The 13605-nt window shown below is 40.2% G+C and overlaps 1 pseudogene; it reads right to left on the bottom strand.

The window, feature by feature from the left end:
• Window positions 1-11152: 11152 nt before the first annotated feature.
• On the bottom strand, window positions 11153-13369 carry LOC139437991 (tigger transposable element-derived protein 1-like; annotated as a pseudogene).
• Between the last annotated feature and the right edge of the window lie 236 nt (window positions 13370-13605).

Raw genomic sequence — 13605 nt, 5'->3', positions numbered from 1 at the left:
TTAAAAAATCAAATACCTAGGAATAAATTTAACTAAAGAGGTAAAAGACTTATACACAGAAAAATACACAACACTGTTCAAGGAAATCAAAGAAGACCTAAATAAATGGAAGAATATTCCCTGTTCATGGATAGGAAGACTAAATATGATTAAGATGTCTATCCTACCAAAACTGATATACACATTCAATGCAATCCCAATAAAAATCAACACATCATTCTTTAATGAACTAGAGAAACTAACTATGAAATTTATTTGGAATGGAAAGAGGCCCCAAATAGCCAAAGATATTGAAAAAGAAAAATGAAATTGGAGGAATCACACTACCTGACTTCAAAACATACTACAAAGCTACAGTAGTGTAAACGCCATAGTATTGGCACAAGGATAGACACACTGACTAATTGGACTGAACTGAGTGTTCTCATACAGATCCTCATATGTACAGCCATACTGTATTAGACAAGGCCACCAAACCGTCTCCACTGGGAGAGAATGGCCTCTTCAACAAATGGTTCCTGGAGAACTGGATATCCATATGTAAATGGATGAAAGGGGATTACCAACTTACACCTTATATGAAAATGAACTCAAAATGGATCAAAGACCTAAATATAAGAGCCAAGACCATAAAGAACTTGGAAAGCAAAGTAGGGAAGCATCTACAGGACCTCGTAATAGGAAATGGCTTCATGGACTTCACACCAAAAGCACAAATAGCAAAAGAACAAACAGATAAATGGGACTTCCTCAAAATGAAAGCCTTCTGCACCTCAAAGGAGTTTGTCAGGAAAGTGAAAAGAGAGCCTACACAATGGGAGAAAATATTTGGTAACCATATATCTAATAGGAGACATATCTTTATTATATAAAGAACACATATCTTGAAAATAAAAAGACAAATAGCCCATTTAAAAATGGGGAAAAGATTTGAACAGACACTTCTCCAAAGATGATATACAAATGCCTAAAAACCACATGAAAAAATGCTCCAAATGTATAGCTATCAGGGAAACGCAAACCAAAACAATGAGATACCATCTTACTCCCATAAGACTGGCAACTATAAAAAAATCAGAAGACTGCAATTGTTGGAGAGGATGTGGAGGAATGGGAACACTCATCCACTGCTGGTGGGAATGCAGAAGGAGCCAGCCATTCTGGAGGACAGTTTGGTGGTTTCTCAAAAAACTAGCTATATGGGTGGTGAACTTGGCCCATTGGTCAGGGAGTCCATCTACCACATGGGAGGTCCGCGGTTCAAACCCTGGGCCTCCTTGACCTGTGTGGAGCTGGCCCATGCACAGTGCTGGTGCACGCAAGGAGTGCCCTGCCACGCAGGGTGTCCCCCGCATAGGGGAATCCCATGCGCAAGGAGTGCGCCCCCTAAGGAGAGCCGCCCAGCGTGAAAGAAAGTGTAGCCTGCCCAGGAATTGTGCCCTACACACAGAAAACTGACACAACAAGATGATGCCACCAAAGGAAACACAGATTCCTGTGCTGCTGACAACAACAGAAGTGGACAAAAAGATGCAGCAAATAGACACAGAGAACAGACAACCGGGGTGGGGCATGGGGGAGGGGGAGGGGAAGGGGAGAGAAATAAATAAATAAATCTTTAAAACAAAAAACTAGCTATAGATTTGCCATATGACCCAGCAATTCCACTGCTGGGTATGTACCCAGTAGATCTGAAAACAAGGACACAAACTGATATATGCACACCAATGTTCATAGCAGCACTATTCGCTATTGCCAGAAGTTGGAATCAACCCAATTGCCATCAACAGATGAATGGATAAATAAAACGTGGTATATACATACAATGGAATACTACTCAGCTATAAGAACAAATACATTACAAACACATGTGATAACATGGATGAGTCTTGAGAACCTTATGTTGAGTGAAGCAACCCAGGAATTGAAGGACAAATAATACATGACCTCTCTGATATGAAATAAGTAAACCTAGGTGTCTCAGAGAGCTAGATACTGGATGATAAACTTAAAGGTAGTTAGGGGGTAAAGGAAGGTTGTGAGCTGACAGCTACTTGGGTGAAATCTGTGATAAGGGGGAGGTAAGTATTTGTACAGGGATGGGATAAAATGGGGGCATAGGGATACCTTTGGGTGGGGCTGCATGGGCTTGAGGGGGGCTAGGGATGGGACGATGGTTCAGATTGCCCAAGAAATTGGGAGAGAGTGAGGGGAACATTTTATCATGGGAGATTGTCAGGTATGTAGTTGAAATTGTGGTGCAGAGAAAACTCTTTAGAGAATGTAATATGGAAGATTTCCTGTTTGGGATGCTTAAGGGGGTGCATCTGGCACAGAGCAAGCTTCTGGGGAGTGTGTAAGTGCTCATTTTGTCATAGTGGATTATATCATTGGGTGGAGACCCATACAATGAGAGTGAAGGTATACCCACATCCTGGGGAGCACTGATGTTCTCAAACAGAGGGAATTGTATCTCTTGAGAGAATCGGTGGCTCCAAATGGGTTAGGGCAGTCAAATATGTCAAGTCCTCAACATTTTTGCAAGTATCTCTGAATGTGGTCCCTCAAGTAATGAAGATTGATTGTCATGGTGGGCCCTGATGGGAGGGGGAAAGCGGTGTTGAATACATGGAATCAGGGTAACTGTGGGGCAATGGAAGTGTTCCACAAGATCATGCCATGATGGATATAGGTCATGTTAAACTACACCAAAAATGTATAAAAGTCTATAGCCTAAAATGTAAACCATAATGTAAAACATAATATAACTAAAATGTATAAAATTGTATAGTGTAAAATATAAACCATAATGTAAACCCAAATGGAACCATGTTTGAAAGCTATCGTTTCAAAATCTTTACATTAGGTGCAGCAAATATAATATGAACAATTAAAAAGTTCGTTGCTGGGGAAGGGACAAAGGGTTTGATATTGGATATGTGGGAGTACCATATATTGTATATGTGAATTACTGTGACCTAAAACTTATGTCAAGAGAAACTTAATAATCAGGGATAAAGAAAGAAAGAAAGGAGGTAAACACTGAGGAAGAAATGGAAGAAATTGCCTTGCCATTGTACATACTGGGCAACACCTGTAGCAGTGATGAAAGGCAAAATGTCAAAAACAAAGCTTTTACATTTTTTTCATTTTTTTTGATACCCCAATTTATTTTTCCTTTATTTAATTTTCTAAATTTCTATGTATTCTATATCTAACCTTTAAACTCATCACTATATTCCATTTTTCTATTAATGGAACCTGGCAATATATTGGGCTTCCTTTTTGAAGAAGTTTTGGACTACAGAGAGGTTCAACCATGGCGAGGGAGGAGCACTTGTGTGGGGTGTCATTGGTGGGATGCACACAGTTGGGAGGGAGTTCTCCAGGGCATGTATACAGGGTACATAGAAAGGTTTGGATATTTTCATAGTGGTTTCGGTTGGAAACAACAGATGAGAGAGTGCTGAATTCCTGACCAGTGGAGCTCTATCTCATTCCCCAATGGAACAATAAAAATCCCCCAAGTGCAATGGCAAAGACCAATAAAGATGGATGGTCCAACGATGAGCCCTTGATGCTGATGGCTCCTATTGTGAACCTGTGTGCCTGAAATATGAACTAGGCCTATAGCTGTGGGGTGCATAAGAGTTACCTCCTGAGAGCCTCCATGTTGCTCAAGTGTGGCCACTCTCTAAGCCAAACTCAGCATGTAGATGCATTGCCTTCCCCTCAGCAGGGGACATGACTCCTGGGGATGAGCCTCCCTGGCACCATGGGATTACTACCAAGCACCAGCTGATGATGTAACTACAAAAAGACCATGAACAAATTGGTCAACTCATACCAGCAGAGTATTTCAGCCTACATGTAATATCAGGTATTCAAAACTGCTTTTTGACTTTGGATAAAAAGGGGGAAATGGAAAGGACGAGGAGTTTATATGGCGAAGAGTCTCCAAAAAAGAGTCGGGAGGTCATTATAGGGTGACGCTTGTGCACACCTCAGCAGGGTACCAGAGACAGCCAAGGTAGATGGAAACCCAGGTTCTATGGTCAAGGAAGATGGATCTGGAGTTCAGGGCCATGTCAGTTGGCCCTACCCTTCAGAGTTTGTGTTCCTGAGTGTGATGGAGTTGGACTCAGATATAACCTTTCTACACATGCCTCTTCTGTCACTTTTACCAGACCTGTGGTTGGTGTTTGGGTTAGTGTATAGTCAGGAGACCCGAATCTCTGGACAGTTCATGTGACGGCCAGGCTCTGGGCCTCAGCAGACTTGCAGCTCCTATCCTCTGGTTTCTTGGACTTAACCCTGGCCACCTGACAGGGAGGTGAAGAGGGTCAACCACCACACTAGGGAGCCAAAAGTGCCTACAGCTGCAAGCAGGAGAATTGCATCCATCATCCATGTAGAATCTAAACCCCCTCTTGAAGTAGAGGGGGACTAGACATAGCCATCCCAGGTCCACAAGATGGAGGAATTGAGTATGGATTAGAGTGGACTTACTTACTGGTGTTCTGCTGGGGAGCTATTATGATTAATAAGGGAAGAAATTGTAGTAATGATATAAAAATAGGGTGGCCACAGTGGCTGCTGATGGTCGGGAGACAGAAGAAGAGATATGGTGTGGGGACATTTTCAGGATTTGGAGTTGTCCTAGGTGGTGTTGCAGGGATGGATGCTGGATGTTATGTGTCCTGTCATGGCCCACTGGGTGGACCTGGGGAGAGTGTGGACTACAATGTGGATTGGTGTCCATGTGCTGCAGTTGTTCTCCAGAATGTATTTGCCGGGCGCAGTGGACGTGCCACAATGATGGAAGAGTTTGTTGATGTGGGAGGGGTGGCGTAGGTGGGGTGGGGTTATATGGGGACCTCATATTTTTTTAATGTAACCTTTAAAAGAAAATATACAAGAAAAAAAGAAAAATAAACTGTATGATGTGGACAGTGGAGGATTGAGAAAGAGGCTGCTCAAGATAATGGGAACGATAGGTAATGTTTACAAATCCAATGCATTGTTTTAAATGCTTCACCTATATTAACTTATGTAATTCTGGAAACAATAATATGAGGTAAGTGCTATTATTATCATCCAGATTTTACATCTGCACAAACTGTAGGACAGAAATAACAATCACATAGTTAGTAAGTGGTGGAGCTTGAATCTGATCTCAGGCAGTCTGACCTCAGAGCCCTCTCTTTTAACCACTGCACTGGTAATTAATCATGATTGCTAAAAGTTCTCTTTCCTGCTTGAAATAATTGTCTTTATTTGGAGAAGTATGCTTAGGGGAGGAAGTAACAGGAGCCTGGATCCTCTGGGGACGAAGTAGCCCCCAACTATTGGTTGGAGGTCTCTATTTCAATGGAGCGTGTATGTGTGTGTGTATGTATTAATGCATATATACACATTTATGCAAACTTGTTTATTTATCTCTGCCTCATTCCAGAAAGTATTTCAGGCAACTAATAAAAACCCCATTAGGAAAATTGTCAAAAGAAATTATAGTGCATTTACATTGTGTGTATGCTTACCATGTATGGTTCTACAATAGTCCTGTTAATTCTACGTGGGTTGGATGGGGCTTCTCATGTGCCTGGGCGATCAGGCAAAAAGAGGGTCATGTGTCAACTGGGGTAATAGTTCCTTACTCAGGCCTTCTGTTCCGCAATAGGATTAGGGAAAGTTTTGATGGACCCTGAGGAACTTCCCCATACCACCATATTTCCTGGTCAAAATTAATGGAAAGCTGATTCCATATAAGCAGTTCCACCAAAGACATAGATGTTTCAGGGATGAAAATTTGGGTTGCCTTACAGGTGCTGGCTGTAGCTCATGAAAAGATGTCATGAAATTGTAATGAAGAAGGGAAGACTGTACAGTGGTTTCTGTTTGTCTGACTGATAATGCTGACCCTAAGTGAGAGTGGACCCCAATATTTTTGTAACCTGGATGAAGAGAAACTAAATAAATTTGATTGAGTCATATCTTCACATAGAATGAGGTATTGGTATCCCATAGATGGTATTATTTAAGACCCAAGCTTTTGGAAATGTGCTGATGTCACTTGTATTGTATGATTGTCTCTTTGGGGACATAGAGCCAGCCTATACACCCATGGGCAAAAATGACCTTTTCCCAGAAGTTAATTATATTGCCATTGTCTGTCATCTTAGAAAGAGATTAATTATGCAGCAGAAAATGAAGACTTGGGAGTTGGGCCTAGATAGAAGTGGAGGAAAATTTTCTCCCCTCTTGAATTAGAGGTGCCTTCAGCTCTGACTCCATGGCTTGGAGACCCTTAAGAGAATTTTCTGTAAAGGGAGAGAGTTTCCACAAGTCATGTGGAGGAAAGGAGGAAGTAAGGCAGTATCTGGCCCAAGTGGGTACCCCTGAGATTGCACCGGGCCTATTTAGTAACCGTAAGTTTTTCTGTAATCTGTCTCTTAAGTAGGTTGATTAGTAAACTTTGAGTTTTGGGATCAGAAAAGACTGAATTAGGAAGCAGAACAGAGTCATTCTGACCCACTTAGAGCAGAAGTGAGCTCCTGTCATGGAGGGATCAATCTGCAAGGCTTATTTAAAGATTTATTTAATTTATTTATTCCCTCCCCCCATCTTTTTGCATTTGCTGTCTGCTCTCTGTGTCCATTCGCTGTGTGCTCTCTGTGTCTGCTGGTCTTCTTTTTAGGAAGCATTGGGAACTGAACCTGGGACCTCCCATGTGGGAGAGAGGCTCTCAGTTGCTTGAGCCACCTCCGCTCCCTGCTTTGTCGTCTCTCTCATTGTTCCTCTTTGTGTCTCCTTGTTGTGTCATCTTGTTGCATCAGCTCACTGCACCAGCCTATTGTGCCAGCTTGCTGCTTGCTCGTCTTCTCCAGGAGGTACCGGGAACCAAACCCTGGACCTCCCATGTGGTAAGCAGGACCTCAATTGCTTGAGCCACATTTGCTTCTCTGCAAGGCTTACTTAGTTCCTGTCCCAGAATGTTCCATGAACACCATACCTTTCCTGCTACTATGAGCAGTAGTCCTTGGTCGCCTATGTCTCTGGGAAGCCAGGGCTCCCAGGACTTGAATTGGTCCCTGGTTCTTGTCATCTTGTTAGGCATCCTGTCTGAATTTACCTGAAGAGTTTGGATAAAACATGACATGTTGGGTATCCCTTCTTACTCCTCCCATTCTAGCCATGAAGCATTTCCCATCTTCCCTCCCAGAAGTAAAAACATCACTGAAGCAGGAAGGAGCTGGGCTTTGGGACACCTGGTGTTAGGGCTGTCACAAAAAACATGCTCTCCCCTGGGCTTTATGCATGAAGATTATGTAAAGGCTTATATTTTAAAAAATTATATATATAAACAAATGATCTAGATTATTTTCCTCTTTTTTTTTGAAGATACTCTCTTAAAAAATAAATAAATGAAATGTTTATAGAAAAATAAAGTTGTTCTGATGTTGTAGTCCTCTTCCATTATCCCCAAACCTCCAGTAAAATTTTGTTAAAAGTTAGAGCTTGGTGTGGTCAAGATTGCTAGTTGGCTTCCAAATATCCATTCTCTCTTCTCACAAGAGAAAAAAGAATTTCTTGCTGAGCACATTGCTTTTCCCAACCGCTCTTGAAGTTAGATATAGTTATATTATTAAATTATGATCAAGGAGGTATAATCAGAATGTTATCTAGATTTCCAGGAATTTACACTAAATAGAAGTGGACTTGTTCTTTTCTCTCTCTCCTTCCATTCTACTGCTTAAAATGTGGGCATTGTAACTGGAACTTCAGCAGCCATCCTGGACCATGAGGATGAGGGCCACATCTCCTTGTTGGGGAGGAGAGCATGGGAGGACCCTGAAAAAGTGATCAATCATACTGGCTTGCCCAGGTCTGAGGGGATTCTCAGGATGTGACTATCAGTTTTAAAACCGAGACTGTCATAGGCAGACTGGGAAGAGTTGGTCACCCTAGAGTTTGAGTCATATATAGGATATTTTTCATGAAAGAGAAATAAATTCTCATCTTTGTTAAGTCATTTTTTTCCAACTCTTTATTACTTACTGCCAAATCCAATGCTAATTGTTACACCTGGTCTCAGATGTGTTGTGAGAATTAGGGAGGGGCTTGACTCATGCTTCAGGCAGAATGGCAAAAAGAAAATCTATTTTCCTCTCCCAGTGACAGAGTGACAGTAGCCTCAGCAGTGACCAGCAAAGAACTGCTGTGACCAGAGAACCAGCAACTTCCTAAAGGTCAGTGGTAGCATCTTGGAGGCATGATGGAAAATCTAGAGCAAAATAGTATACTCTTCTCTAAAACACATGGGGCCTGAGACACCTCAGAAACATTTGATGTAGGAAAGGAGTGCTACTTTCTGGCAATTGGGCCAATGGTCTGATATGAATTGAACAAATTCGCAATGAAAATTCCACTAGTTTGAGAGGTTGAAATTTTTTTCATGAACTTTACAAAATTATTCTGAAGTTCATCTGGAAGAATATTGAAGAATAGAAAGGAAATTCTGAAAAAGAAAACCAATAATATAGGAGTTGCTTTTCCAGATAGTTTATTACAAAGCTACAATAATTAAAATACTGTAGCACTATCTTCAAAATAGGGGAATAGATCAGTAGAATCTGAATAGAAAATCCAGAAATAGACCCAAATGTGGAGTTGATTGTGTTATGAAAGAGTCATTGCAACTTACTGGGAAAAAGAAATAGTCAATAAACACTATTGGGACAATTAGCTAATCATTTAGAAAATAAATAAAGCTGGATCAATGCCTCACTCATACCATACAAATTTTTGTTACAGCAATATTAAAATGTGAAAAAATGAAACCATAAAACCAGCAGAAGGAAATGTGAATGAATATTTTTTATAATCTCAGGGAAGCAGAGGTTTTTTCAAGCATGATATGAAATGCACAAACCATAAAGGAAAGATTGACAGGTTTGACTACATAAAAATGAAAAATTTCTGTACAGAAAAAAATATCATAAACAAGATTGAAAGACTAATGACAAACTGAACGTGAGCATATATAACAGACAAAGGTTAATTTCCTTCACCTTACAATCTATTAACAAAAAGATAAATACTCCAATAGAAAAACCCCGGTTATCTGTTCTCTGTGTCTATTTGCTGCGTCTTCTTCTTTGTCTGCCTCTGTTGTTGTCAGCGGCACAGGAATCTGTGTTTCTTTTTGTTGCGTCATCTTGTTGTGTCAGTTCTCCGTGTGTGCGGCACCATTCCTGGGCAGGCTGCACTTTCTTTCATGCTGGGCGGCTCTCCTTAGGGGGTGTACTCCTTGCACGTGGGGCTCCCCTACGCGGGGGACACCCCTGCATGGCACAGCATTCCTTGTGTGCATCAGCACTGAGCATGGGCCAGCTCCACACGGGTCAAGGAGGCCTGGGGTTTGAACCACAGACCTCCCATGTGGTAGACGGACGCCCTAACCACTGGGCCAAGTCCGCTGCCACAAATACTTTTAAAATACTTTATTTTTCAAACAGTTTTACATTTGTAGAAAGATTTAGCAGAGTTTTCATACACCCCATGCCCAGCTGTCCCTATTATTAACATTTTACATTAATGTGGTATTTTTGTTACAATTAATGAACAAATAGAGATACATTATAATTAACTAAAGTCCATGCTTTGTTCAGATTTCCTTAGTTTTCACCTAATGCCCTTTTTCTCTTCCAGGATCCCTCCCAGGTTGCTGCATTACATTTAGTCATCGTGTCTTCTTAGGTACCTCTTGGCTGTGGCAGTTTCTCAGAATTTCCTTGACAGTTTTGAGCAGTTCTGTCTAGGTGTTGTTTTTTTTTTAATTTTTTATTGTGGCAACATATATATAACACAAAATTTGCCATTTTAACCATTTTAAGTGTGTAATTCAGTGGCATTAATTACATTCACAATGTTGTGTTACAATCATCACCATCTATTACTAAAACTTTTTCATCAACACCAACAGAAGTTCTGTACCCATTAAGCAATAACTCCCATTCCCCCATTGGTCACATGTTTTGTAGGATGCCTCACTATTGGAATTTGTCTGATGTTCTTCTCATGATAAGACTGGGGTTATGGTTTATTGGGAGGAAGATCACAGAAATAAAGTGCCATTTTCATCACATTATATCAAGTATACGTAATATCAATATGATTTATGACTGCTGATGTTGACCTTGATCACCTGGCTGAGGTATTGTCTGTCAGGTTTCTCCACTTGTAAAGTCACTCTTTTTCCCCTTTTCCACACTGTACTCTTTGGAATGAAGTTACTCTGTGCAGCCCATACCTAAGAAATGGGAAGTTATGCTCTCCCTCCAGGAAGGCAGAGTATCTGCATAAATAATTTGGAATTATTCTGCACAGGAGATTTATTTCTTCATCCCCAGTAATTAATTTATTCAGTCATTTATTTATATCAGCACGGATTCATGGATATTTAGTTTATACTTTGGGTTATAACCCAATATTTCTACATTTATTTTATTTCTCAAGGTGTTTAGTTTTGGCTATTGGGGGTTCTTTCAGTTGGCTCCTGTGTTCCTTTAACATACCCTCATTATTGTATGTGTGTGTGTTTTTGTGTGTTTAGCACTTCTTTACTTTCTGGAACCACAAGATGCTCCAGGCTCATCTTATTTATTTCCTGCTCCAGTCCTAGAATCTGCAATTTCTTCAAGGATTCCTGGTTTCTTTTATTTGAGAATGGTATTAGAAACCAAGATCTGTACTCAGCTCATTGCTACTAGTGGGTTGTTGTTTTTAGGTCCTTTCAGCTGACAGAGCAAAGAAATACAGGCATACCTTGGAGATATTGCAGGTTCTGTTCCAGACCACAGCAATAAAGAAAATAACACGATAAAATGAGTCACACAGATTTTTCATTTCCCAGTGCATATAAAAGTTATGTTTATACTATACTGTAGTCTATTAAGTTACAATAGCATTATGTCTGAAAAACAATGTACATACCTTAATTAAAAAATACTTCAGTGCTACAAAATGGTAACCATCACTGAACCATCTTCAGTGAGTTGTAATCTTTTTTTTTCAAATTCTACTCAGTTTATTCATTTTTAAAAAAGATATTACATTAAAAAATATGAGGTCCCCATTTGCCCCCGAGTTGTAATCTTTTTGCTGGTGGAGGGTCTTGCCTCAATGTTGATGGTTGCTGACTGATCAGGGTGGTGGTTGCTGAAGGTCGTATTGGCTGTGACAATTTCTTAAAATAGGATAACATTGAAGTTAGCCATATCAATTGACTCTTGCTTTTTGAAAGGTTTCTCTGTAGCATATGATGCTGTTTGATAGCATTTTGCCTACAGTAGATCTTCTTTCAAAACTGGAGTCAATCCTCCCAAACCCTGCTGCTGCTTTATCAACTAAGTTTATGTAATATTCGAAGTCCTTCGTTGTCATTTCAACAGTGTTCACAGCATCTTCACCAGGAGTAGATTCCATCTCAAGAAGGCACTTCCTTTGCTCATCCATAAGAAGCAACTCATCCATTAAAGTTTTATCATGACATTGCAGCAATTCAGTCACATCTTCAGACTTCACTTCTAATTCTAGTTTTTCTATGTCCACCACATCTGCAGTTAGTTCCTCCACTGAAATCTTGAACACTTCAAAGCCATCCATTAGGACTGGAATCAACCTCTTCTAAACTCCTTCCAATGTTAACATTTTGACTTCTTCCCATGAATTACAAATGTACTTAATGGCATCTAGAATGGTTTCTTTCCTGAAGGTTTTCAATTGAATTTGCCAGACCCATCAGAGCAATCACTATCTATGGTAGCTTAGCCTCACAAAATGTATTGCTTAAATAATAATACTTGAAAGTTGGAATGACTACTGGATTCATGCATAGGCTGCAGAACAGATGTGCTAAACAGGCATGAAAACAACATCAATCTCATTGTACATCTCTATCAGAGCTCTTGGGTGACCAGGTGCATTGTTAATGAGCAGGTATAGTTTGAGCAGTAGGTCAGAAAATATTCAGTAAACCATGTTGTAAACAGATGTGCTGTCATCCAGGGTTTCTTGTTCCATTTACAGAGCACAGGCAGAGTATATTTAGCATCATTCTTAAGGGTGCTAAGATTTTCAGAATGATAAATGAACATTGGCTTCAATTTAAAGTCACCAGCTGCATTAGCCCCTTACAAGATAGTCAGCTTATCCTTTGAAGCTTTGAAGTGAGGCATTGACTTTTCTCTAGCTATGAAAGTCCTAGATGGCATCTTCTTCCAATAGAAGGCTGTTTCATATACATTGAAAATCTGTTGTTTAGCATAACCACCTTCATCAATTTTGTTAGCTGGATCTTCTGGATAAATTACTGCAGTTTCTACATCAGTGCTTGCTGCTTCACCTTGCACTTTTATGTTATATAGATAGCTTTTTCCCTTAAACTTTATGAACCAACCTCTGCTAATTTCAAACTTTTCTTCTTCAGCTTCCTTGCCTTTCTCAGCCTTCCTAGAATTGGAGAGAGTTAGGGCCTTGCTCTGGATTAGGTTTTGGCTTAAAAGAATGTTGCAGCTGGTTTGATCTTCTATCTAGAGCACTAAAACTTTCCCCACATCAGCAATAAGACCATTTCACTTTCTTATCATTCATGCATAAACTGCAGCAGCACTTTTAGTTCCCTTCAAGAACTTTTCATCTGCATTCACAACTTGGCTAACTCTTTGGCACAAAAGGCCTAATTTTTAGTGTATCTTGCTTGCAACATGCCACCCTCACTAAGCTTAAGCATTTCTAGTTTTTGGTTTAAAGTGAGAGATGTGCAACTCTTTATTCTACTTGAATACTTAAAGCATTATTAATTGGCCTTATTTCAATATTTCTGTGTCTCAGGGAATAGGGAGGACCAAGAGAAGGAGAGGGATGCAGGAATGGCTGGTCACTAGAGCAGTCAGAACACACATAACATTTATCATTTAAGTTTGCCATCTCATATGGCCACTGTTTGTGGTACCCCAAAGCAATTATAATAGTAACATCAAAGATCACTGGTCATAGATCACCATAACAGATATAACAATAATGAAAAAGCTTGAAATACTGTGAGACTAACGAAAATGTGACACAGAGACATGAAGTGAGCACATTGCTGTTAGAAAAATTGCACCAATTTATAAAAAATGTGCAAAATGCATTAAAGTGAAGCACAATAAAATGAGGGATGCTTGTATACATGATATGGTGGTTTGAAACTGTGTGTACCTCAGAAAAGTATGTTCTTAAATCTAATCCATTCCTGTGGGTGTAAACCCATTGTAAGTAGAATCTTTGTATAAGGCTACTTCAGTTAGGGTGTGACATACCTCATTGAGGGTGGGTCTTAATCCTCTTGCTGGAGCCCTTTATAAATGGGATGAATACAGAGGGAGAGGGAGAGAGTCACAGAAGCAAGAAGCTGAAATCAACAAGACCTGGAAGAAAAGGGAGAGAACAGATGTCACATGTGCCTTGCCATGTGGTGGAGAAGCCAAGTGTCGCTGGCAGCCAGTCTTTGGGAAGAAAGCATTGCCTTGATAATGTCTTGATTTGGACATTTTCACAGCC

Source organism: Dasypus novemcinctus, chromosome X, assembly GCF_030445035.2.
Source record: "Dasypus novemcinctus isolate mDasNov1 chromosome X, mDasNov1.1.hap2, whole genome shotgun sequence".
Taxonomy (NCBI): Eukaryota; Metazoa; Chordata; class Mammalia; order Cingulata; family Dasypodidae; genus Dasypus; species Dasypus novemcinctus.
The sequence above is the reverse complement of the archived record's forward strand: the minus strand, read 5'-3'. Positions and strand labels throughout refer to the sequence as shown.